The sequence below is a fragment of the Podarcis raffonei genome, chromosome 1, assembly GCF_027172205.1.
Source record: "Podarcis raffonei isolate rPodRaf1 chromosome 1, rPodRaf1.pri, whole genome shotgun sequence".
Classification (NCBI taxonomy): domain Eukaryota; kingdom Metazoa; phylum Chordata; class Lepidosauria; order Squamata; family Lacertidae; genus Podarcis; species Podarcis raffonei.
In genome coordinates, this window is record NC_070602.1 from 128775609 (window position 1) to 128798947 (window position 23339).

The 23339-nt window shown below is 44.0% G+C and overlaps 1 protein-coding gene across 3 annotated transcripts in view; it reads right to left on the bottom strand.

The window, feature by feature from the left end:
• PARD3B (par-3 family cell polarity regulator beta) overlaps positions 1–23339 on the bottom strand; it is a 617714-nt gene that overhangs the window by 54237 nt on the left and 540138 nt on the right. The window lies entirely within an intron of this gene.

Consider the following 23339-nt stretch of genomic DNA (forward strand, 5'->3'; position numbering starts at 1 on the left):
TTAACATAAAATATATACATAGAACAAAAGAGTGCTTGTTTTCCTTGTTTTGCCATTCTTTTTGCAGTCCAGAAGAGATGCCGTCAATTTGTACATAACATGGGGCAACAGAAAAAGACGTTCTGTATCCTACAGTATCCAAAGACATTCTGTATCCATAAAAAATAAGAAAAAGAATCAAGAATAATATTGGATGAAGTGAAAGCAGCCATTGTTCATTCTGGACCATCTTAGGACTTGGGCCCAAGATAGCTACTGTATTTTTCGCTCCATAAGACGCACCCGACCATAAGACACACCTAGTTTTAGAGGAGGAGAACAAGAAAAAAATAAATTCTCTCCCTCTCTGCGCAGCGCCCCTTCAGCAAAGCAGCAGGAGAAACGAAGCCCCTTCCATTTCTCCTCCCGCTTAGCTGAAGGGGCGCTGCGCAGAGGGAAAGCTGTGCTGCGCCTCTCCAGTGAAGCGAAGCCAGGAGAGCAAGAGCGATCGCTGAAGCCATGGAGCCTGCATTCACTCCATAAGATGCACACACACTTCCCCTTGCTTTTTAGGAAGGGAAAAGTGCGTCTTATAGAGCGAAAAATACGGTATATCTGAACTGCGATGCACAATAGGGTGCACAAGTCTCTCCAACTCAGTTCTCCAATTTACTAATGGGAATATTGTAGGGGTGACAACATAAAGGAATGTTAAAATATTTTGCACCCCCAAAGTATACCGGGAAGGAATAATCATTAACTGAAATAGCTCAGAACCCACATCTGCTTTCACTTTCCATCTCCTTGTCACTCCCATTTTTTTACGAGGCAGCAGCAACCTCCAGCGGTACAGCTACAACTATGGTTTGTCAACTCAGACGCAATGAAAACCATACGTTAGCACACACCATGGTTTGAAAACCTTTTTGTAGCCATCATTTCTGATTCTGGTTTGCTGGCTGATCTCAAAGCATGACCTGTCAATTCAGCATTCTCAACTGTGGGTGGACATGCTATCTAAACTGAGCCAATTGCCTTATTAATGTGAATAAAATTTGGGCTCTTGACCTCCCTCCCTGCCCCTTGCCAGGGCCACAATGACACAAGCTTTTGCTTCCATTTTAAGTTATTGGCAGTTACTTGTTATGGCTGAACCCAAATGTTATTTATTTATTGACATATTAATAGCCCACCTTCCCCTGCAAAGACCTCAGGACAAAGAACAGTGAAATTACACTTCGAAACGCCAATCTACAACACATTAAGTGCAGAATAAAATTCATATTTCAATCAATCATCAAAATGCAAATGCCTACAAATTCTAGCTGAACATTAAAACTTTCCAAAGGCCGGAGTGATTTAGTCATGCTTTCTCCTGGCATGTAAATGGGAAAGAGAGAGCGAGAGTTGACAGACTGCAGAGGAGTTTCACAACTCGGATATCATGGAGAAGACCCTCTCAGATCACTGCATGATGTTTGACACCCGATGTCAGAATGCAAGACTGCGCCTCCCTAGCTGATCTTAACACACCCAGGCAGGACTATATTTAGAGAGGCATTCAAGCTTTTAAAGTCCCAGGTCATTCAGGACTTGATAAGTCATGACCAATACATTGAGTCAACCTCAAGGGCAGGCCTCCACATAGCAAGTTTCCTACATTTATAACTTGCCATGGGACACTCGACAGAATGCATGTGATTCCCAGGTAACCACTCCATTTGAAACCATGGCAGATAATATTGGTTTGTCTCCTTATACCTGCCTTTGCCAAACTGGTGCTCTCCAGAAGTTGTTGGATTCTGACTCCATCAGCCCCAGTGGCATGGCTAAGGCTGATGGGAGCTGTAGCCAAAAAAATAAATAAATAAATCAAAAAATCTGGAGGGCACCAGGTTGGGGGAAAGCTGTCCTAAATCACAGTTAATAAAAATGAACGATGATTTCAAGCACTGACATAAGGATAAACCATGGTTAATTTAAAATATAGGTGAGGTATACAAGAGGACCAGAGATACAATAACAATTGGAATAAATTTATTGAATATATAAAGGAGAACAACAAAGATATTAACACACTAGCAGGACTGGAATAACACCTCCAATGTAAAACAGTAAAGTTATGACAATAATATACTCAAAAAGTATGTGATGTATATACCAGCGGTTGGGAGGGAGGGAAGTCAGGACTCGGCAGAGTCAAAGGGATTATAATGTGACAATAAGGATTGTTGGGGAAAGAATTACATGTTGAAAACAATAAAAAATTATTTGAAAAATAAAATAAAATATATGTGAGGTATGAGCAGAGGCTTATGCATGTAACACTAAACCATAGTTTGCCATTACGACTGAACGAGATCAATGTCTGCTGATGACTCAAAGTATTAAGAGGCTTCTTCAAATGTACTTGTAATTCTCTAGCAAACGCAGGAGCTGCTGTGGCTGGATTCCCTGTTTCTTACATTAGCATGTGTTCCTATCCTGCTACCGCTTGAATCAGCAATTTTATAAAGCAATGTACTAAGAAGCCATTTGAAATATTTTTTCTGTTACTTCCACTCTTTGCTCCAGCACAGATTAATGGAAGAGAAAGGGGACAGGATTTAATGTCTTCTCGAAACATTGTTAACAATTTATGTAAACTTATTTTTATATGGTGTTCATTTTGTCTCTGCATATAATGCATAATGCACACACAATCTAAAATTAGCATGTTCGTCAGGATTCTACGATTCTACAGGTTAGACCGCACTTCTTCCAGTCCTGCAATTTATGCATAGCGTGTCAAGTTTTGCTGAAGACGAGTAAAAGCTGCTGTGACAGGAAGGCTGTGTGAAACAAACTGCACAAAGGTTTGTTGCTCTGTACACTGGTACCTCGGGTTAAGTACTTAATTCGTTCTGGAGGTCTGTTCTTAACCTGAAACTGTTCTTAACCTGAAGCACCACTTTAGCTAATGGGGCCTCCTGCTGCTGCCACACGATTTCTGTTCTCATCCTGAAGCAAAGTTCTTAACCCGATGTACTATTTCTGGGTTAGCGGAGTCTGTAACCTGAAGCGTATGTAATCCGAGGTACCACTGTATTCAAATGTTTTGTGCATAAACTTTCCGGGGCATGTTTCCCTGGACAACACCCCAACTTGACCAATATTATTATATTAAAGCAGTGCTTCCCGAACTTTGGGTCAAACACATGGGGAAGAAAGAACAGCCCTAAGACACCAGGGCTGTCCTATTTCTCTGAGCGTGCTTATGCGTTCACAAACGACGTTCATTCACAACGGTGAACTTGATTATGAGCAAAGTACAACAAAGTCCTGATTTGGCTCACAAACCAGAACCTGACATGAGGTGTATACCACATATCAAACTCTGCTTGACAGCTGACATCATGTGACATCACAGGAAGTCCCACCCCATGATGGTTGCATCACTATGACACCACAGGAAGTCCCTCCCCTGTCAAACAGAGTTTGATGTGAGGGTGGCGCTGTGGGTAAAAGCCTCAGCGCCTAGGCTTGCCGATCGAAAGGTCGGCGGTTCGAATCCCCGCGGCGGGGTGTGCTCCCGCTGCTCGGTCCCAGCACCTCCCAACCTAGCACTTCGAAAGCACCCCTGGGTGCAAGTAGATAAATAGGGACTGCTTACTAGCGGGAAGGTAAACGGCGTTTCCGTGTGCGGCTCTGGCTCGCCAGAGCAGCAATGTCACACTGGCCACGTGACCCGGAAGTGTCTCCGGACAGCGCTGGCCCCCGGCCTCTTGAGTGAGATGGGCGCACAACCCTAGAGTCTGGCAAGACTGGCCCGTACGGGCAGGGGTACCTTTACCTTTACCTATACATCTAATATTACTCCCTGCTGGTTCCTGCCCTGGGCCATTTTCATTTTGAAAAACAAATCTGGCCTGTGAAAACTTGTTGGCTTGGTCTAACTTCCGCTTTAATTTTCCACCATTCTCCAGAAAGCTACTGTGGAAAATTTAGAAGGGTATCCTGCAGCCTCCCTGCACTGCTTGAAGAATAGCTGCTTGAGGATAGTTGTGTTATGCTGAAGCTTGTATTTTGCCTTTGTGATAAAAATTACTGTAATTGTAACATCTTTTAAAATATATATAATTAATTGTTATTTCATAGGTTTCGGAAACATGTGTTTAGCCATATATAGAAGAAAAGCAAGATGGTGCAAAATTCAAATCAAAACTACCAAGAATGGTACCAAAAGAGACATCCAATTCTGGCCCATGCAGAAGTCACTTCCAGCACAGAAATAAAAACAAAAGCTTCAGAAAAAAATGAAGTTTCATAACAACCATAAATTGGAGTATACCTGAGGGACTTCCCTTTTGTTTCTGAAACATTTGGATAGGTAACATATGTGTCTCCGTGTTTACGTTACTGAGCACAATTCAAAGTGTTGGTGTTGACCTTTAAAACCCTAAATGGCCTTAGCCCAGTATACCTAAAGGAGCGTCTCCACCCCCATCATTCTGCCCGGACGCTGAGGTCCAGCGCCGAGGGCCTTCTGGCGGTTCCCTCATTGTGAGAAGCAAAGCTACAGGGAACCAGGCAGAGGGCCTTCTCGGTAGTGGCGCCCACCCTGTGGAACGCCCTCCCATCAGATGTCAAAGCGATAAACAACTACCTGACATTCAGAAGACATCTGAAGGTAGCCCTGTTCAGGGAAGTTTTTAATGTGTGACATTTTAGTGTATTTTTGGTGTCTGTGGAAGCCGCCCAGAGTGGCTGGGGAAACCCAGCCAGATGGGCGGGGTACAAATAAATAATAATAATAATAATAATAATAATAATAATATTATTATTATTATTATTATTATTATTATTATTATTATTATTATTATTATTATTTCCTGTGGCTAAACACAGTTTACAGGAAAGTATTTCTATTAAAGCTGTCTGCCATACCCTCTTGTACCATAATATCAGAGTAGCTGCTTTCAGAACCTTCTGAAATGCGGCTACTGTCATCCATGCTACTACAGATAGCTAATCAAAGCTTTATCTGTCAGCTCAGTATTGTCATTCATGAACAAATATAGCAAAGCAAATCCAGGAGTCTTCTTAAACAGATCGGTGGGTGATTTTGATTATTTCTCCAAATATATGATCCCAGAACACTGACAACTTGGGACACATCCACCAGATAAGTTTATAGCTACCTCTATCCCATCATCAGGTTACCTTATGAATACATAATAATTTTACTGGGGTTAAGGTACCATTTTTGCATGGTTTTCAACATTAATTCTAAAATACTAGTAGAGGTGGATTTGTATGAAAGTATTTCCCATATTTTCATCCATGTCTTTCAGCTGTATTTGCCATGTATCACACCACAGAGGTTGTGCTGCAGTGTAGAAATGTCACAGTCAAAACAGATGATGTTGCTTAAAACTGCCTAACTTTATTGTAAAACTTGGCCTGACTCTGCAGGGAAATAAGTGGTGTGAGTCTCGATTCTAATGCTTCCCTTTTGCCTTTTCCACACCTAAAAGTCTGCCCGTATGATAGTGTGTTGGTGAGTTAAACTAGATTTAATATACTTTTTTCACATATGGATGGGCTAGAGGCTGGAAATCTTTAAGTCAACTAGACCCACTGACCTTCCTGCCTGTCCTCGATAAAAGATAACAAATGTCTCATCTGGTACGCCTCATAATAATTTACAGTAATTGCAATATCTGAAGAAAATGTTTTTGGGAAATGGAACGATAGGAGGACTCTCTGTCGCGAATTCTCCACGGCACTTTAGAAGAAATGCTCAGAGTTCCGGGTTCTTCAATGCAGTATATTTATTGTGAGCTATATATACAAGTCAGAGCCTAGGACTTGCTGATCAGAAGGTCGGAGGTTCGCATCCCCGCGATGGGGTGAGCTCCTGTTGTTCGGTCCCTGCTCCTGCCAACCTAGCAGTTCGAAAGCAAGTCAAAGTGCAAGTAGATAAATAGGTACTGCTCCGGCGGGAAGGTAAACGGCATTTCCGTGCACTGCTCTGGTTCGCCAGAAGCGGCTTAGTCATGCTGGCCACATGACCCGGAAGCTGTACGCCGGCTCCCTAGACCAATAAAGCGAGATGAGCACCGCAACCCCAGAGTCGGTCACGACTGGACCTAATGGTCAGGCGTCCCTTTACCTTTACCTATATATACAAATATCTACCGGCTATAATACACAAGCAGTTCATACAGTCAAACAGAGTACCTGGCTGCACCTTAAGGCAAATAGGAAGACCTCTAAGTCTCTCTCTCTCTGACCACACTCCTCTACACCACCCACTTACTGCTGGACAGGTTTCCCTTTTAAACCGATGACAGCCAATCAACTGACAGCACATTACTGCTGAGTCGTTCTGACGCAGCGCTTCCATAGAAAGTATTGCAGGCTGATTACATCAGCCAGTTGTATCAGCCAGCAAACTCAAGCCTGCAGACTTGCTATCTCACACAGCATTCTGTGAATCCCGACAGTCTCTGCTAGCCAAATTCCCAAAGAACTGAGGCTCTGCTGCTTACCGCACAAGTCCAGGGCAACAATGACCAGGAAGGGGAGCATCTTTTCTCCTTGTAGAACAGCCTTTCTCAACCTGTGGGTCCCCAGATGTTGTTGAACTACAACTCCCATCGCCCCTAGCTAGCAAGGCCAGAGCTCAGGGATGATGGGAGTTGTAGTCCAACAATATCTGGGGACCCACAGGTTGAGAACCACTGTTGTAGAACCTGCAAGGAAGTTCCGTCAATGTACATTCCCATATGTGGGGCTGCAAAGAGCCCAGGAAATAGAGTTGCAAGAGAAGAAGCTTGGGACTTCCTTCCTCAGAAGTCTCTGAGACAAAAATGCATCAGGATTAGGGGTAACAGAGTTATCAAACCTTTGCTCTGATTCAGTCAGTCTTGTTGTGTGTTGAGGTCCCCAGGGCCACCCCAAATAACTCACACATCACAACAAAATTTTAGTTTAAGGTTTTGGCATAATTTTGGCCACAACTTTATTAAAATACAAACATTGAGTGGTTGCTTAGGCATTGGTTGCGACTATCTGCCCCCACCATGGGGGACAGTCTGACATTCCGCACGCATGCGAAAGTCAGAAAAGGGGAATACACTTGGGGGTAGTGACGGAGCAGGGAACCTGCCCTCAGCCCACCCCAAATGCAGCCAGGAGCTCTTGCAATGGCCCAAGCCCCCTTGACAGAGTGGACAAGCAAAAGTTAGCCCCTGATTCCTTTAACGGAATCCCTTGCAGCAGCAGCATTAGAGGGGCAGGCACAGCCAATCCATGCCCCTCAACCAACCAAACCATAAACCAATCCCTAACTGCAACCTTACAAGTTGTGACGATTTGCTACGCAGTAGGCAAAAACCAAACAGCCCCAGCCAATCAGCCAGATGGACAAAATTCCTACTGGGCCCCTGTCCCAAAAGCAGACGACCCCATGACAGGCATAGCAAGGTCAAGCGAACAACACTAATTCTAGGGAGGGATGGACAGGCAATCCGATGCACGGGCGAAAAGAGGAAGCCCTAGCCTCGTGCAAGGAGTTTTAGCATTTCTGGCTGTCAATCAACAAATGGCAACATTAACTTCTTCCCAACAAGGGAAGCCCAATCGGATCAGTGGCCAACGATCAATTAACCTGCCCCACAACTATTGGAGTGTCCTGGCGGCCCCAACCGCAACACGCGCTCTCCATGAAGGAGAACATGCTTTATCCAAGCCACATTTCATCCATTCATTTAATTCCTTGCATTTCACAATTCCCAGCAGCCATGGCTGTTGCTTTGGAGATATGCAACCAAGAGGTGCATTCACGAACTTGCATTTCAGGACCTTGTGATGTTCCATCTTTGAATTTATGGTCATGTCATGGAACAATGACACCAGAAGGCATGACAATAGGAGTTTGTTAAGAAATCTGATTGCATTCTACAGGGTTTGGACAAGCGCGATGGAGTTACTATGGAGTTATTCTTTCACTATAAAAAGTAATCGTGCTTGCTTATTGTATTCATGGCACGCTCCACACATCCAAAGCTCTCCAAGGAGTGTTTAGGAGTCCTTTATCGCTTTGATGATCAAGGTGTACTCCACCATGAGATGACACTATTTTTATACCATTATTTATTATCCATCATTTTGAGAAGAAGATCAGGGTGGCTTACATTATACCCTCACAACAGCCTGTGACATAGGTTAGAATAATAGAGTTGTGAGGGACTCTGTGGATCATCTAGTCCGGGGGTCTGAAAACTTTTCCAGCAGGGGGCCAGTCCACTGTCCCTCAGACCTTGTGGGGGGCTAGACTATTTTTTTGGGGGGGCGGGGAAATGAATGAATTCCTATGCCCCACAAATAACCCAGATATGCATTTTAAATAAAAGCACACCTTCTACTCATGTAAAAACACCAGGCAGGCCCCACAAATAACCCAGAGATGCATTTTAAATGAAAGCACACCTTCTACTCATGTAAAAACACCAGGCAGGCCCCACAAATAACCCAGAGATGCATTTTAAATGAAAGCACATATTCTACTCATGTAAAAACACCAGACAGGCCCCACAAATAACCCAGAGATGCATTTTAAATAAAAGCACACCTTCTACTCATGTAAAAACACCAGGCAGGCCCCACAAATAACCCAGAGATGCATTTTAAATGAAAGCACACATTCTACTCATGTAAAAACACGCTGATTCCCGGACAGTCTGCAGTCCGGATTTAGAGGGCGATTGGTCCGGATCCGGCCCGCGGGCCTTAGTTTGCCTACCCATGATCTAGTCCAACCCCCTGCAATGCTGGCATATGCAGCTGTCCGTTCCGGGAATCGAACTTGCAACCTTGGTGCTTATGAGCACCACGGTCTAACCAACTAAGCTTTCTGAGCTAGATTGTGACTGGGCCAAGCCATTCAGTGAGCTGATTAGACAAATGGCTTAGCAGACATTTAAACCCAGGTCTCACAAAGTGACGTCTGGCACAATAGCCACTGTACCAGAAAGTAGCCTTTTAGTTTTTTCAGATGTAGAGTCCATCCTTCACCCCAACCTGCTACTTGTTACCTAGTTTTCAGTTGTTATTATAGAAGCCCAACTTTCTGCTGCCTTCTCCCTTCCTTTTCTCCTTCATCTCCCAACATCTTCCCACTGTATCCTATGTTTCCCATATTCTTAAAAAACCCACTAAGGGACTTAAAAGAAAAGGAACAGTTGTGCTCCTGGTGTGACCCAACCCAAGGTTGTCTCACAACACAGCTTTGGGTCCCCAACCCTCTAGCTTATTGTATTGTATCAATAATAATAATAATAATAATAATAATAATAATAATAATAATAATTTATTTATACCCTGCCCATCTGGCTGGGTTTCCTCAGCCACTCTGGGCGGCTTCCAACAGAACACTAAAATACAATAACCTATTAAGCATTAACTGGAGGAGACTCTTGAGAGTCCCATGGACTGCAAGAAGATCAAATGTATCCATTCTTAAGGAAATCAGCCCTGAGTGCTCACTGGAAGGACAGATCGTGAAGCTGAGGCTCCAAGACTTTGGCCACCTCATGAGAAGAGAAGACTCCCTGGAAAAGACCCTGATGTTGGGAAAGATGGAGGGCACAAGGAGAAGGGGACGACAGAGGACAAGATGGTTGGACACTTTTCTCGAAGCTACAAACATGAGTCTGACCAAACTGCAGGAGGCAGTGGAAGACAGGAGTTCCTGGTGTGCTCTGGTCCATGGGGTCACGAAGAGTCGGACACGACTAAACAACAGCAACATCAATTCAGCATTAAAAGCTTCTCTAAACAGGGCTGCCTTCAGATGTCTTCTAAAAGTTTGGTAGTTATTTTTCTCTTTGACATCTGGTGAGAGGGCGTTCCACAGGGCGGGTGCCACTACCCAGAAGACCCACTGTCTGGTTCCCTGTAACTTGGCTTCTTGCAGTGAGGGAACCGCCAGAAGGCCCTCGGTGCTGGACCTCAACGTCCAGGCAGAACGATGGGGGTGGAGACGCTCCTTCAGGTATACTGGACCGAGGCCGTTTAGGGCTTTAAAGGTCAGCACCAACACTTTGAATTGTGTTCGGAAACGTATATATTATATTTATATGCCACCTTTATCTTTCAAGGAGCTCAAAGTGGTTCTCTTCTTCCCCATTTCATCCTCACAATGACCTTGTGAGGTAGGTTAGCTTAAGTGAGATGGTGAATGGCCCAAAGTCAGCCAGTGACCTTCATGGCTGAGTGGGGATTTGAACCCTTGGTCTCCCAGGTTACAGTCCAACACTCTAACCATTACGCCACACTGTACTGCAATGCGCTGCACCTCGCTGGCTCTGTGTTTTAACATAATCTTGACTGAGATTCAGAAAATCAGCATCCTGTGTCCTTTTCTTTCTTCTTCAGTTTTTTCACCAGAAAAACAACAGGTGTTTCAGGGAGGGAAAAACAACGATAAACACCGTCGCTGCTCCTTGCCGTCACACTTGTAATTTAAGCAGTTAATACTACTTTAAATAAATGGGAACTCTGGTGACAGACCAGCCTGGAATACTGTACTTATTCTTGTTTTGTGGAAAAATGAAACGAGTCCATACTCCTGGAGCCAAGGAAATAGAAAATAAATACTGCTATCTGCTTGATCAGGAATGCCCAATTAATAACATGCCGCTTCGAGCGATCTGCAAGGAAAAGGATCTCCAAAGCCACTAATTACATATTCTAAAGCAGAACAGTCGTTTGAGGATGATGGTGATGAGTTCTCAAATCCACCAAGAATAAGAAGTCCATTAGTGTACAGAAACACTAAAAAACAGCTATGAATTCATGGTTGTTTACTGAGGCAAGCCTGCACAGCTGCCTTGCAAGGGAAAAAGTACTTGCATTACACGTGTACCTTGTAATAGGCTGTACCATCCTATTTCTGATTGTTTCTTTCAGAGGAAAAAGAAGGGATGGGAGGGGGGGAAAAATCCCCCTGCCAGTTCTGTTTGTGTATGTGCTCTGAGATACAGTTGCCATAGAAACTGATTGTGGATACAGCCTTACCAAATTTGGCTCTGCAAGGCTGATAGATTCTTTAGTGAGGGTGAACTGGGAAGTGAGCTCAAAGAGCAGACTAAGGTTCAGCGTCTCTCATTATTAGAGGCTCAGCTAAGCCCTTCTACCCCTCACCATCTGTCTAGACACAAGTCGAGATGTTGCACCGGCGAATCAGGAGTGAAGGAGAGACTATCTGACCTGATGGAGGACGGGGAAAACACACAGTAACTTATGGAACCGGGAGCGCCTGTCAAGTCAGGCTGCCATTATAGCTACTTGTGCTAGTAACTGATTTTTACGTGGGGCCTTCTTACCAAAACAAGTGTATCTTTGAGGTAGAGGTCACCCATGCAAGAGATATTAGCGTAATGAGTTTAGGAGATCTCGTGTCATTTTCTGAAAACTTTCCCTTCCTTGCCTGATTCAAACCACAACTAAACCGTCCTTTGTTGCAATTTCCCTGCTAAATGCTGGGCGTATTTTACAGAAGGCCCCACTTCAGGTTGATAAACCCCAGGAGATAAGTGTGGCTAATATGAAATATCATTTGTGGAACTTTTAAGTATTTTAATTTTTACAATCTCTTACTGCTCCCATCACCATAATTGCAGTGTTATTTCAAAGAGCCTTTTTTTTTTTTAAAGCAACAACCTGATTCCACCCCAAACAGCCAAACAGTTCCTGCTGAAAGTGAATCTTAGCGGATGTAAAGATACTATTCCCATTTGTACAGAATGCAGCAGAAACATTAGGCATGGGAAGCCTTGAAGTTTATACTGACACACTTGACTGGATTCAAAATAAAGCAGTTATCTCAGGAAAATGGGTTGGGCTCCTCTGGGGAGAACACAGAAAAAGTCTGGGTCTGCTACAAAATCTGTTCTCATGTTTTTATTTATTTCTTTGCTTAGCTCTTGCAAACCAGTGGTTCCAAAGTATTTGAATCTAAGTGGAACTAAAGGTGCTCAAACCCAGGTAAAGGGACCCCTGACCATTAGGTCCAGTAGTGACCGACTCTGGGGTTGTGGCGCTCAGCTCGCTTTATTGGCCGAGGGAGCCAGCGTACAGCTTCCGGGTCATGTGGCCAGCATGACTAAGCCGCTTCTGGCGAACCAGAGCAGCACACGGAAACGCCGTTTACCTTCCCGCCGGAGCCGTACCTATTTATCTACTTGCACTTTGATGTGCTTTTGAACTGCTAGGTTGGCCGGAGTAGAGACCGAGCAATGGGAGCTCACACCATGTACTTAAATAATTTGTGGATCAGACTAGAAAACACAAGGAGATTGATGAGATCTTAGGGTAATAGGTGAGAGCGGAAGGGACCTCAAGAGTCATCTAGTCCAGGCATAGGCAAACAAAGCACTCTAGATGTTTTGGGACTACAACTCCCATAATCCCTGACCACTGGTCCTGTTAGCTAGGGATGATGGGAGTTGTAGTCCCAAAACATCTGGAGGGCTGAGTTTGCTCCTCCAGGTGATCACAGTGATCCATTTGGGATGTACTGGTGAATGCAGTCCTTAGGGAAACCTGGGCCTATGTTACTCAGGGCTTTTACAGTGACACAAGAACCCAGTTTGGTTCTAACACTAGCTGTTCTAGGACACAGTCCTTTAGGATATCTAGAAGCATCTTAAAAAGCAGACAGAAGCAGAGACATCACCTTGCCAACAAAGGTCCGTATAGTTAAAGCCATGGTTTTACCAGTAGTGATGTATGGAAGTGAGAGCTGGACCATAAAGAAGGCTGATCGCCGAAGAATTGATGCTTTTGAATTATGGTGCTGGAGGAGACTCTTGAGAGTCCCATGGACTGCAAGAAGATCAAACCTATCCATTCTGAAGGAAATCAACCCTGAGTGCTCACTGGAAGGACAGATCCTGAAGCTGAGGCTCCAATACCTTGGCCACCTCATGAGAAGAGAAGACTCCCTGGAAAAGAGCCTGATGTTGGGAAAGATGGAGGGCACAAGGAGAAGGGAACAACAGAGAACGAGATGGTGGGACAGTGTTCTTGAAGCTACCAGCATGAGTTTGACCAAACTGTGGGAGGCAGTGGAAGACAGGAGTGCCTGGCATGCTCTGGTCCATAGGGTCACGAAGAGTCGGACACGACTAAACGACTAAACAACAACAACAACAAAGAAGGTTTACTTCTCTGTCATGCATAGAACACATATGTAGCTGGTGTATGTTGCCGTTGCACACGTGGAACAACGCATTTTTGGTAGAAATAAAAATCTATCTGGAAGCACTCCAACGCATTTATTACGGCATAAGCTTTTGCAGATGAATTTATTACCTTGGTGGGCAAACTTCTTAGGGCACTAAGCTCCCCGAAGCAAGGTAGTTATAACATCTCGCTATAAGCCCAACATTCTGCTTCAGTTCAAATAATGATTGGTTGTTGCACTGGATTCTGCAAAAGCAGAAAAGAAGGACCCACAGGTGGCAGACAATGCCACAGGCAAAATAATTAGGATTAGCATTCAGATCCGGCAGGGTGATAACTGCTGGCCTCTCAAGCCAGGCCAACTTGTTTTCTGCATGATTAATACTGCTCCTCTTGCTATTTGAGTATCATTTCAGCCCTGCAGCCATTTTCAGCAGCAGCCAGTTTTATTATTGGGGCACTAAGACTTTTTTGGGGGGCGGGGGAATAAAAATTGCTGCTTTTTTGGACGGGGCGAGGATGCAGTGATGCCTCAACACCATTTAAAGATAATAAAATAAGAATAATAAAATGGCAATTGAGCCGAAGCAGATATTGAACAAGTAGGAAGGGAAGAAGAAGTGAGTGGACAATCAGTCTTGCCGTTGCTTTGTGATGAAGAACAAGAGAGAAACTAGTACGGTGTGGGAGTCGCGGAGTGCAAGATTCTCGCAATTCCCCCCCTTAAAAGGTGAGGGAATCAGAAATGGATCTCCACTGCACATTATATAATTCAATCCAAGAGAAATGGAGCGAAATAAAAGGGAGGGAGGGAGATAGAGAAATGCAGGTGAGAAATGTAAGCTATGGCCCTGTCAACTGTGATAACTATACAGTGCTTTAGCTAAGGCCTGTAATAAGAGCAGGTGATAGTCTGGCTGCAAATAATATCTCACTGCCTGACAATTCCCTCTATGAAATCTTCCCAGAGGGAAAGGGAAAAATACCCACCCAATACAAATGTATGAGAGAAACGACCTGGAGGCTAGTGGAGCAATGATGCATATCAACAGAGGAGGAATGCAAAAAAATATTATGGTGCAACGGCAGCAAGATCACTGAGAGAAAGCTCACCCATCGAGGTTCCTTCTAATTTTTTTTTTTGGGGGGGTGCAAGCTAATTTGAGTCAGATTATGTTGACGTTCATTTGAAATTGTTGAGACGTAGGTATACCTAACATTTTCTGAACTGAGTCACTGCAGAACCAGGCTATTGGGGTGTGTGTGTGGTCATTAGTTGTTCATGTTTCTACATTGATTTGTGGGAAGTTAATCCTGCTGTATGGGATGCGGGTGGCGCTGTGGGTTAAACCCCAGAGCCTAGGACTTGCCGATAAGAAGGTCGGCGGTTCGAATCCCCGCGACGGGGTGAGCTCCCGTTGCTTGGTCCCAGTTCCTGCCAACCTAGCAGCGTCAAAGTGCGAGTAGATAAATAGGTACCGCTCCGGCGGGAAGGTAAACGGCGTTTCCGTGCGCTGCTCTGGTTCGCCAGAAGCGGCTTAGTCATGCTGGCCACATGACCCGGAAGCTGTACGCGGCTCCCTCAGCCTATAAAGCAAGATGAGTGCCGCAACTCCAGAGTCGGACACGACTGGACCTAATGGTCAGGGGTCCCTTTACCTTATCCTGCTGAACATTTAGCTGGCACAGTCAAGTTTCACAGCACTGTACACCAAGGAGCATGGATAAGTTGCAGGGTGGATAAAAATCAATGATTTTTTTAAAAAACAAATAATTTTTAAAAATCAGATTTTAAAAATTTAAACCGGGTTTTTAAGAAAGATTTAAATTGGATTTTTAAAATAAAATGCTTTTGGAGGGAAAATCTTTCTAAAGATAAGTTTTCTATTTGAGTTACATTATAGTCCAAAGGCTATTCATCAGGAAATAAGGATTTGTTTTAAGTTTTTCATGTGTGCTAAAACTCCATCTAAGTGTTTTTTTTTAAAAATCGTTTAAACACATCAGTTAACAAACATGGATACACATGCTATAATGTTATTGTTTTATTTAAATAAATTGTTTCAATTGTTATTAAGGAAACGATTATTTTTCTCCTTCCAATAAAGTGCAGCAGGAAAGTTCTCTGAATATGAACAATAATTTCATAATTACCTGTCTTTGTATTTCTAATAGTATAACCAAATCAGTAATTTTTAATATAACTGTAAAAACTACTCTGGAAATTTATTATTCCAAAAATGAAACCTTCATCTGGTTGTAAATATTAAGATGATACCAGCAAGAATGAGTCTTTCTGTAAAAAAGAAGAAGAAGAAGATTTAAATCAAGTCTTACTGACTAGTGATTTAAATCAGTTTGATTTAAATCAAATCCACTCTGGTAAGGTGGTAATTTCAGTAGCCACCTATCAGCAAACATAAACACAATGGCAATCCAGACCAATGCTAGTTCACCCCAGGAACCAATATGGTTTCTGAACATACAGAAGGAGACCTGAAGTCCTTGATCTAGAGAGAAATTGTGGTGAAAATGATGTTTCTGCAGCATTTATATCTGGGTAGCTGCCACACGCCCTTGTCTTGTGTTAAAGGTGGATAAGTGTCTTGCTTACTCATAATGAAGCAACTCTAGAAACTAGCTACCGTACTAGTATTTCTGCACAGCTACGTAGTGATAGGCAGCTATCACTTCAAGGTACATAACCTAAAGGTAAAAAGCAATGTGTAGCTTCCCCATGTCCAGCACTGAAAAGAAAAAAAGTTTATCTGCTTCAGCTCCCAGCTCCCTCTGGGTATCCTCCTACTTCTGCTGTGTTCAAAAGACTCAAAAACACCTTCTGAGAAGGGACTTCCACCTTGGATGGAACTGATGCTGGATGAAACTTTTGTTTAATAATTCTAGGAACGCGAAGAGCAAAAAATAAGCTTCAGTTTGGAGGAACCGGCAAACCTTATCTACCCAGAAGGGCTATAGGCATAAAAAGGTAAAGGTAAAGGGACCCCTGACCATTAGGTCCAGTCGTGACCGACTCTGGGGTTGCGGCGCTCATCTCGCTTTATTGGCCAAGGGAGTTGGCGTACAGCTTCCGGGTCATGTGGCCAGCATGACTAAGCCGCTTCTGGTGAACCAGAGCAGTGCACAGAAACACCGTTTACCTTCCTGCTGGAGTGGTACCTATTTATCTACTTGCACTTTGACGTGCTTTCAAACTGCTAGGTTGGCAGGAGCAGGGACCGAGCAACGGGAGCTCACCCCGTTGCGGGGATTCGAAGTGCCAACCTTCTGATCGGCAAGTCCTAGGCTCTGTGGTTTAACCCACAGCGCCAGAAGGGCTACAGGCATATGTCTGCCTATTACTCATAACTGCAAGGTGTTCCAAAGGCGTGATGAGGAACATATTCTGCAAAGAGCAAATCTAGCCTGGGCTTTCAGACTGCCACAAGTATTAGACACCAAGAAGCCATTGCGCATAAGGCGAAGATCTTAAACGCAGAGAGCCTGCTTAAATGTCAGCAACTTCAAATGGTGTTTAAGCACCTCAATTGTGCACAGAATTGTAGTCGCAACAGTGATAGGCATCACTTGCAAACTCCGGGGGTCCCACAGATCTAAAAAATAAAATAAAAATGGCCAGCTGCTCTTTTATGTCAAATTGTCACCTTCCCGCCAGTGAAAGGTGACATTAGCAACTCTGAGGTGTCTTATTTGCAGTATTCTCTTTACCTTTGCCAGACACAATAAAGTTGCCCTTTTGAGCAAAGTTTTTGCTGTCTTTAGCTGCCCATCCACATTGTGCTTGGGGGTTTAGCTGCAGGCTAAACCTGACCTCTCCTCTCCAGTAATCTACCCCCCACCCAACCCCATGGAAACCCCCTCCAAGCCTCTGATCCAAGTGCTGAAAAAGTAAAGGCATGAAAGGAACCATGTGGAATTTGCCCTTTGATCTTTGGACTTCTCCTCGCTTGGTTTTTATTTTCCACTTGGGGCGTGTTGATGGGGGTGGAAATGGAAATAGTTTCTTTTTTTTTTATAAAAAAGTATCTTGCCCTGTCCACCTAAAGCTACATTAACTCGTGTAAGAAGAAAAAGAACATGTCAAATTCTATCATACGTAAGGGATTACCACATAAACAGCAACCTTTGTGAACTGGTGTGTTGTTTCCTTTCCGGTACCACGGAAAAGGACCAACCAAACTGACGCCTTTTTTTCTGTCTTTAGATTCCATGACACATTATTTGCTAAACCCTCCAAGGATTGTCCACTTGTCTTTTTATTTAATCAAAAAGGTGCAAATTAAAATTTCAAACATGTTGTGCTCAATTTGAGAAAGAGAAAAATAAAAGAAAGAAAACAGCGCCAGCGTTTTCTTTACACAGGAGAGGGGTGTGTTTTTGCCATCCTGCTTCTTATGATCAAAGTTGAAACAGTGATTTAGCATTATTATAACACTCATCATTTCTGCCTCTAATTTGGATGGTTTTTAATAAAGCTCCATTGATTCCACTGAATGAAATCCCTCTTGGCAAATGCAGAACACACACACTGATTACTAAATATGCAGCAATTATCATATTGAGCAGCACACTTTAATATCTTATTTATAGACGTATCTGTCTATAATTTGCTTTAATTAAGTTGCATTGATTTTAATGACAGGAGCCATCTCTTGAAGACGGGAGCTAGAGTTATGAGACCCTACCAGCACTGATGTGCCATTGCTGGATGACAGACATTTCATAGTTCTCCTCAACTCCAATCTGCCACTGGTTCTTTCCTTTTTAAGGTGCACCAAGAGAGAGAAGGGGGATGCTTTTATTGCACCAACTACTGTCATTGGAGGAATGTGGAAGCTTTCAAGTTACACAAAACTAGGTCTGCATGCTTAATCGGCACATGAATCAAACGGGGCTTTAGTTAATTAATGGAAGGGATTAGAATGGAGATGGGCTATGCATTAAGGTACCCTTGTGGTTTGTTTTGTTGTTTGGCTTTTGTGTGTGTGTGAACTGCAATAGGGAATAAACAAGGCATCATTATATATGGTTTTTCTTTTTAACAAGCAGGATGCATCTTCACCTACACCTGTCACAGACAACATACGTACGCAAGCAACACTGTTGGTCCTTTAACCAAGAGACCTGGTGCGCCATGGAAAACTGGGCCTCTTAATGAGAGGTATTGTCGATGAGACATGACTCAAAGATTAGAATAATCCAATACACGGTTTGCTGAAGAAACGGAACACAGACTAGACTAGCAATTATTTGGTTAAATCTATAAGCAGGCGTGGGGAACCTTTTTTAAGGGGTGAAGGACTCCATTAGGCTCTGTGAGATGCTGCACTTCATTAACAAGTGTAGGGCAGGACTAGGGGTTGGGGAAAAAATTTAGCCGTGGGCCGGTCCACTGTCCCTCAGACCTTTTGGTGGGCTGGAGAAGCGGCACTGGGAGGGGGGGAGCTGGAAGAAGAGGCGAGGGGGGCAAATAGTCCTCCGCCCTAGCCCCAGCCGCTGTGCTTACCTTCCCAGAGGCTGCCACCACGGCCGCCGCCACTGCTTCTCGTGGGTAGGCAGAGTGAGCTCGTCCACTCCGCTCTCTGGCCCACAGGAGCACCAGGGCAGCGGTGGTGGGAAGATGAGCAGCGCGAAAGGGCTGGCTCTGGAGAGGGGCTGATTAAAATGGTGCTCAGCCAGCTCAGCCCAGCCCCCTTCCTCCTCTAGGCAGGGCAGGGAGAAGCCAGGAGGAGGGAGGGAGGAGGCACCACTGTGGTGTGTGTGAGGGAGGGAGGGAAAATGGAATGGGGCAAGGAAAAATGGCACAGTCTGAACGAACAGAATCCCCATGCCGATCCATGGACAATCCGTGGGCCGGATCCTGAAGGCAATTGGGCCTGATCCGGCCCACGGGCCTTAGTTTGCTGACCCCTGGACTGGACCCACACAATCACAATCATAGTCACATGAACAGTCACACAGCACCCCCTTCCCTCGCTCTCTGAGCAAGATCAGTTGAGTTTACAATGTACAGTACTGCAGTGAGAAGGTGGAAAAGATAATGCAGATCCACACGTTATTAAATATTATGCAACACTACATTCAAACATGGGAAATCCTATGTTTCTCATTCTTAATACTACTGATAATTGTTTTTTGCTCAAAATGGCTTTTTTTAAATAATGGCTTGACAACCATATGTCAGGAGTGCTCTGATGGTGTTTCCTGCTTGGCAGGGGGTTGGACTCGATGGCCCTTGTGGTCTCTTCCAACTCTATGATTCTATGATTCTATGATTCACCACTTTAGCTAATGGGGCCTCCTGCTGCCGCCGGAGCCCGATTTCTGTTCTTATCCTGAAGCAAAGTTCTTAACCTGAAGCATTATTTCTAGGTTAGCGTTGTAACCTGAAGCATATGTAACCTGAAGCGTATGTAACCCGAGGTAACACTGTACTCAGAAGTAAGTTCTATGGGGCTTATTCCCAGGTGCTGTGCAAAAGCAATCTCTTACTGTTGAAGAACCGGGATTGCAACAGATGAGCCACGACCACGGCTATGACGTGTTACTACCTTGGTATGGCCAGGGTCTGCACTCAAGGATCATGTACAGAGAGAGCCTTGCCACCAAGTGCGAAGGCTGGAGGTTAGGGATTGAAAGGCTTCTGAACAGGGGTATGATCAAAGGGCAGGAGGAAGTTAAGAACAAAGGAAGGGAAGGAGGAAGAGATGAATCAAGGGGTGTGGCTGAGAGGGAGGAGAAGCCATTCTCCAGGAAGATGAAAAGGTTGTTTTTGGGGACTGATGGAGGAATGAGAGAGAGAGAGCAATAAAAAGGAGGTTGTTTCATCAAGAAGCAGAAGCGTTCACAGGGCCAGAGGCTGCAGAGCATCCTTAGAAGAGAGGGGTGGGCAAAAGGCCCATACAACAATTGCAGTCGTACCATGGAAGTTGAATGGAATCTGTTCCGGAAGTCCGTTCCACTTCCAAAATGTTCGGAAACCAAAGCGCGGCTTCTGATTGGCTGCAGGAAGCTCCTGCAGCCAATCGGAAGCTGTGGAAGTGGCGGCGGATGTTCAGGTTCCAAAGAACGTTTGCAAACCAGAACACCCATTTCCGGGTTTCTGGCGTTTGGGAGCCAAAACGTTTGAGTCACAAGGCGTTCGACTTCCGAGGTACGAGGTATCAAGACCGAGGAAAACCCACCTTAGAGTCGGTTCAGTCAGAGTAGAAATAATTTTGTTGGCTGGAATAATGATTTTTCACTTCGTATTGATATACAGTGGTACCTCAGGTTAAGTACTTAATTCGTTCTGGAGGTCCGTTCTTAACCTGAAACTGTTCTTAACCTGAGATACCACTTTAGCTAATGGGGCCTCCCGCTGTTGCCACACGATTTCTGTTCTCATCCTGAAGCAAAGTTCTTAACCCCAGGTACTATTTTTGGATTAGCAGAGTCTGTAACCTGAAGCGTCTGTAACCTGAAGCGTCCGTAACCCACGGTACCGCTGTATAGGGCAAGTTGGAGTTTGCCAGCTTTCTGAGTTGCAAAAAGCACATTTGTTGCCCAAATGTGAAGGCCACACCTAGGAGCTAGGGAGGTAAAATAGTTCTCCTGGGGCAGAAAATGCTTTCACTATACTATACAATACAACACTATTGCAATGTTTAAATGTTTCTCAGATTGTCCTTCAATTTTCCTGCCACACTTGCTGTCCTCTCCAGTACCCACACCAATATGGCGTGCCAGACCCTTTGAGACCCACTGCCTTAGTGCTACTCTGAATACAAGCCAGAATTATCATCTTCATCAGCATCACACTTAATAGTACTATTACGATTATTACACGCACCTCTTCCTGAAGTCTGTGGGAATTTCTTTTAAACAACCTGTTATTGCGATTACAATGCCTTCATGGTTCCCAGAGCATTTCACAGTGCTTACACACACACACACACACACACACACACACACACAACACGGATGGATCTGAACTGCTTTTCTAAATCACCGCTTTTTAGAATATATCATCATAACTGTGTAAGCATTATCCAACTAAAAATGCAAGTGCATGATCTGAAAAGGGAAAAAAACTTCCTCTAAGGCAGTTTTACTGGTGCATTTTCAGTTTCTGGTCATTTTTCAACTCACTGATTACTGCTATAAGTGTTGATTAATAGTTATCCTCATGTCACTAGAATGCACTTCCCATGGGTCAGGAAAACATCCCTGAATAAAATAACTAGATAGAATAATCACACCATCCTTCTCGTTCACCATAAAACAGCAGCAACAGACTTGTGCATTAAGGTTACTGATGACCTGGTTAGAAGAAGAAGAAGAAGAAGAGTTTGGATTTGATATCCCGCCTTTCACTCCCCTTCAGGAGTCTCAAAGCGGCTAACATTCTCCTTTCCCTTCCTCCCCCACAACAAACACTCTGTGAGGTAAGTGGGGCTGAGAGACTTCAAAGAAGTGTGACTGGCCCAAGGTCACCCAGCAGCTGCATGTGGAGGAGCGGAGACGTGAACCCGGTTCCCCAGATTACGTGACTACCGCTCTTAACCACTACACCACACTGGCTCTCCACTGGTTAGCAGTTCTGAACACTTTTACTGAAAAGCAAAATTAGACAATTATGTGTCCTTTTAATCTCCCCATTGTTCATTTTTTGAGAAAGACGGTGAAAAATATAGAGAGAGTGGTGCTCAAATAATGACATTGCTAATATATTTAAATTTCGGTTCTTCCCTCCGTACAGAACCACCATGAAGCTTCTAAGACCATCGTTATGCCCCTGTTTTTTTTCTTCTTCTCCCCATACTTTAGCTTGTTTCACTAATGCAATATCTAGACTTGGACAGAGAACAGTTCTTAATGAAGAAACCAAAATGCAGATGGGGATTTCTGGCAAGAAAAATAAGAGAAAGAAACACCTGCGCCTAAAATTGTGTCAGTTGCCTTATCTAAGTAGTAGAGTAACTCAGAATTAGGTGTTATCGCTCCGTATAAAATACAGAGGTTAACAGATTACGTAGCAAATGCAGGGGCAAGTGTAGGGAAAATGCCGCTGTAAACATCTAAACCCTGAGCACACACTGGCTATTCTGTCTCTAGCTCAATAAGCTTCTGCGTCAAGAATCTCAAGGGTTGCCTCTGTTTCTTTTATCTATTACGGATGAGATCATTGGCTCCTTCGTGCCCTTCTCTCTGGGTGGCTTTCCTTCCCATTAATCCAATAATTTGTTTTTGTTAATTTGACCCCTTAATTGTCTTAAATGCACACCAGATTGGTGAGGCCCTCACGACTGCAACCGAACCCTGAGATAAACTAGAAAAGCAAACAGTAGACACCTTCAGCTTAGGGCTGGCCGTACTTGTATTTCAAAGAAGCAGAAAGGCTCACATATGCTATTCCCACTTTTCTTCAGACCACATTAGTAATATTTCAGGGTCTTAACAGAACATGGAAAAGACTAAAGGAGGAAAGCCTCTTTCGAAGCATCTAAGGAGCAGCAATCACTCGGAATGGCCAGCTTTTGTTTATTTTTTTGAACTGGATGGACATGGTTTATCTAATACAGTCACGACAATCTGCCCCTTTGGCACATCCATAATATTAAAACCAACCTTTTGACATTGCCTGTGACTGAGAATGAACTGCCTTTTGTTCCTCCAAGATCTTGCAGTCTCCTCTCCTCCTTTTTATGCAATTAGTTGACTATACAATTTATCCAGATAACTGCTGCTTTCAGATTACAGACTGTTCCCCTTTCAAGACAACTCTTTGTCTTGTTAACATTTGGAATTGTTATCTGTACTTCCAGGCTCTTATGAGGCATTTCCTCCTATCACATTAGCTTTTTAACCAGAAGTATGCTGAGCTCTCCACACTCAGTGCTACTTCTCAGGGGCTAATCTGTTCAGCCTAAGCCAAGCATAGGCAAGCTCGGCCCTCCAGATGCTTTGAGACTGCAATTCCCATCATCCCTGACCACTGGTCCTGTTCACTAGGGACAATGAGAGTTGTAGTCCCAAAACATCTGGAGGGCTGAGTTTGCCTATGCCTGGCCAAAGCCATGCAAAAGATGTTTAGAAAAGGCAACAGTGAAGTCAAAATGGGGGTGGGG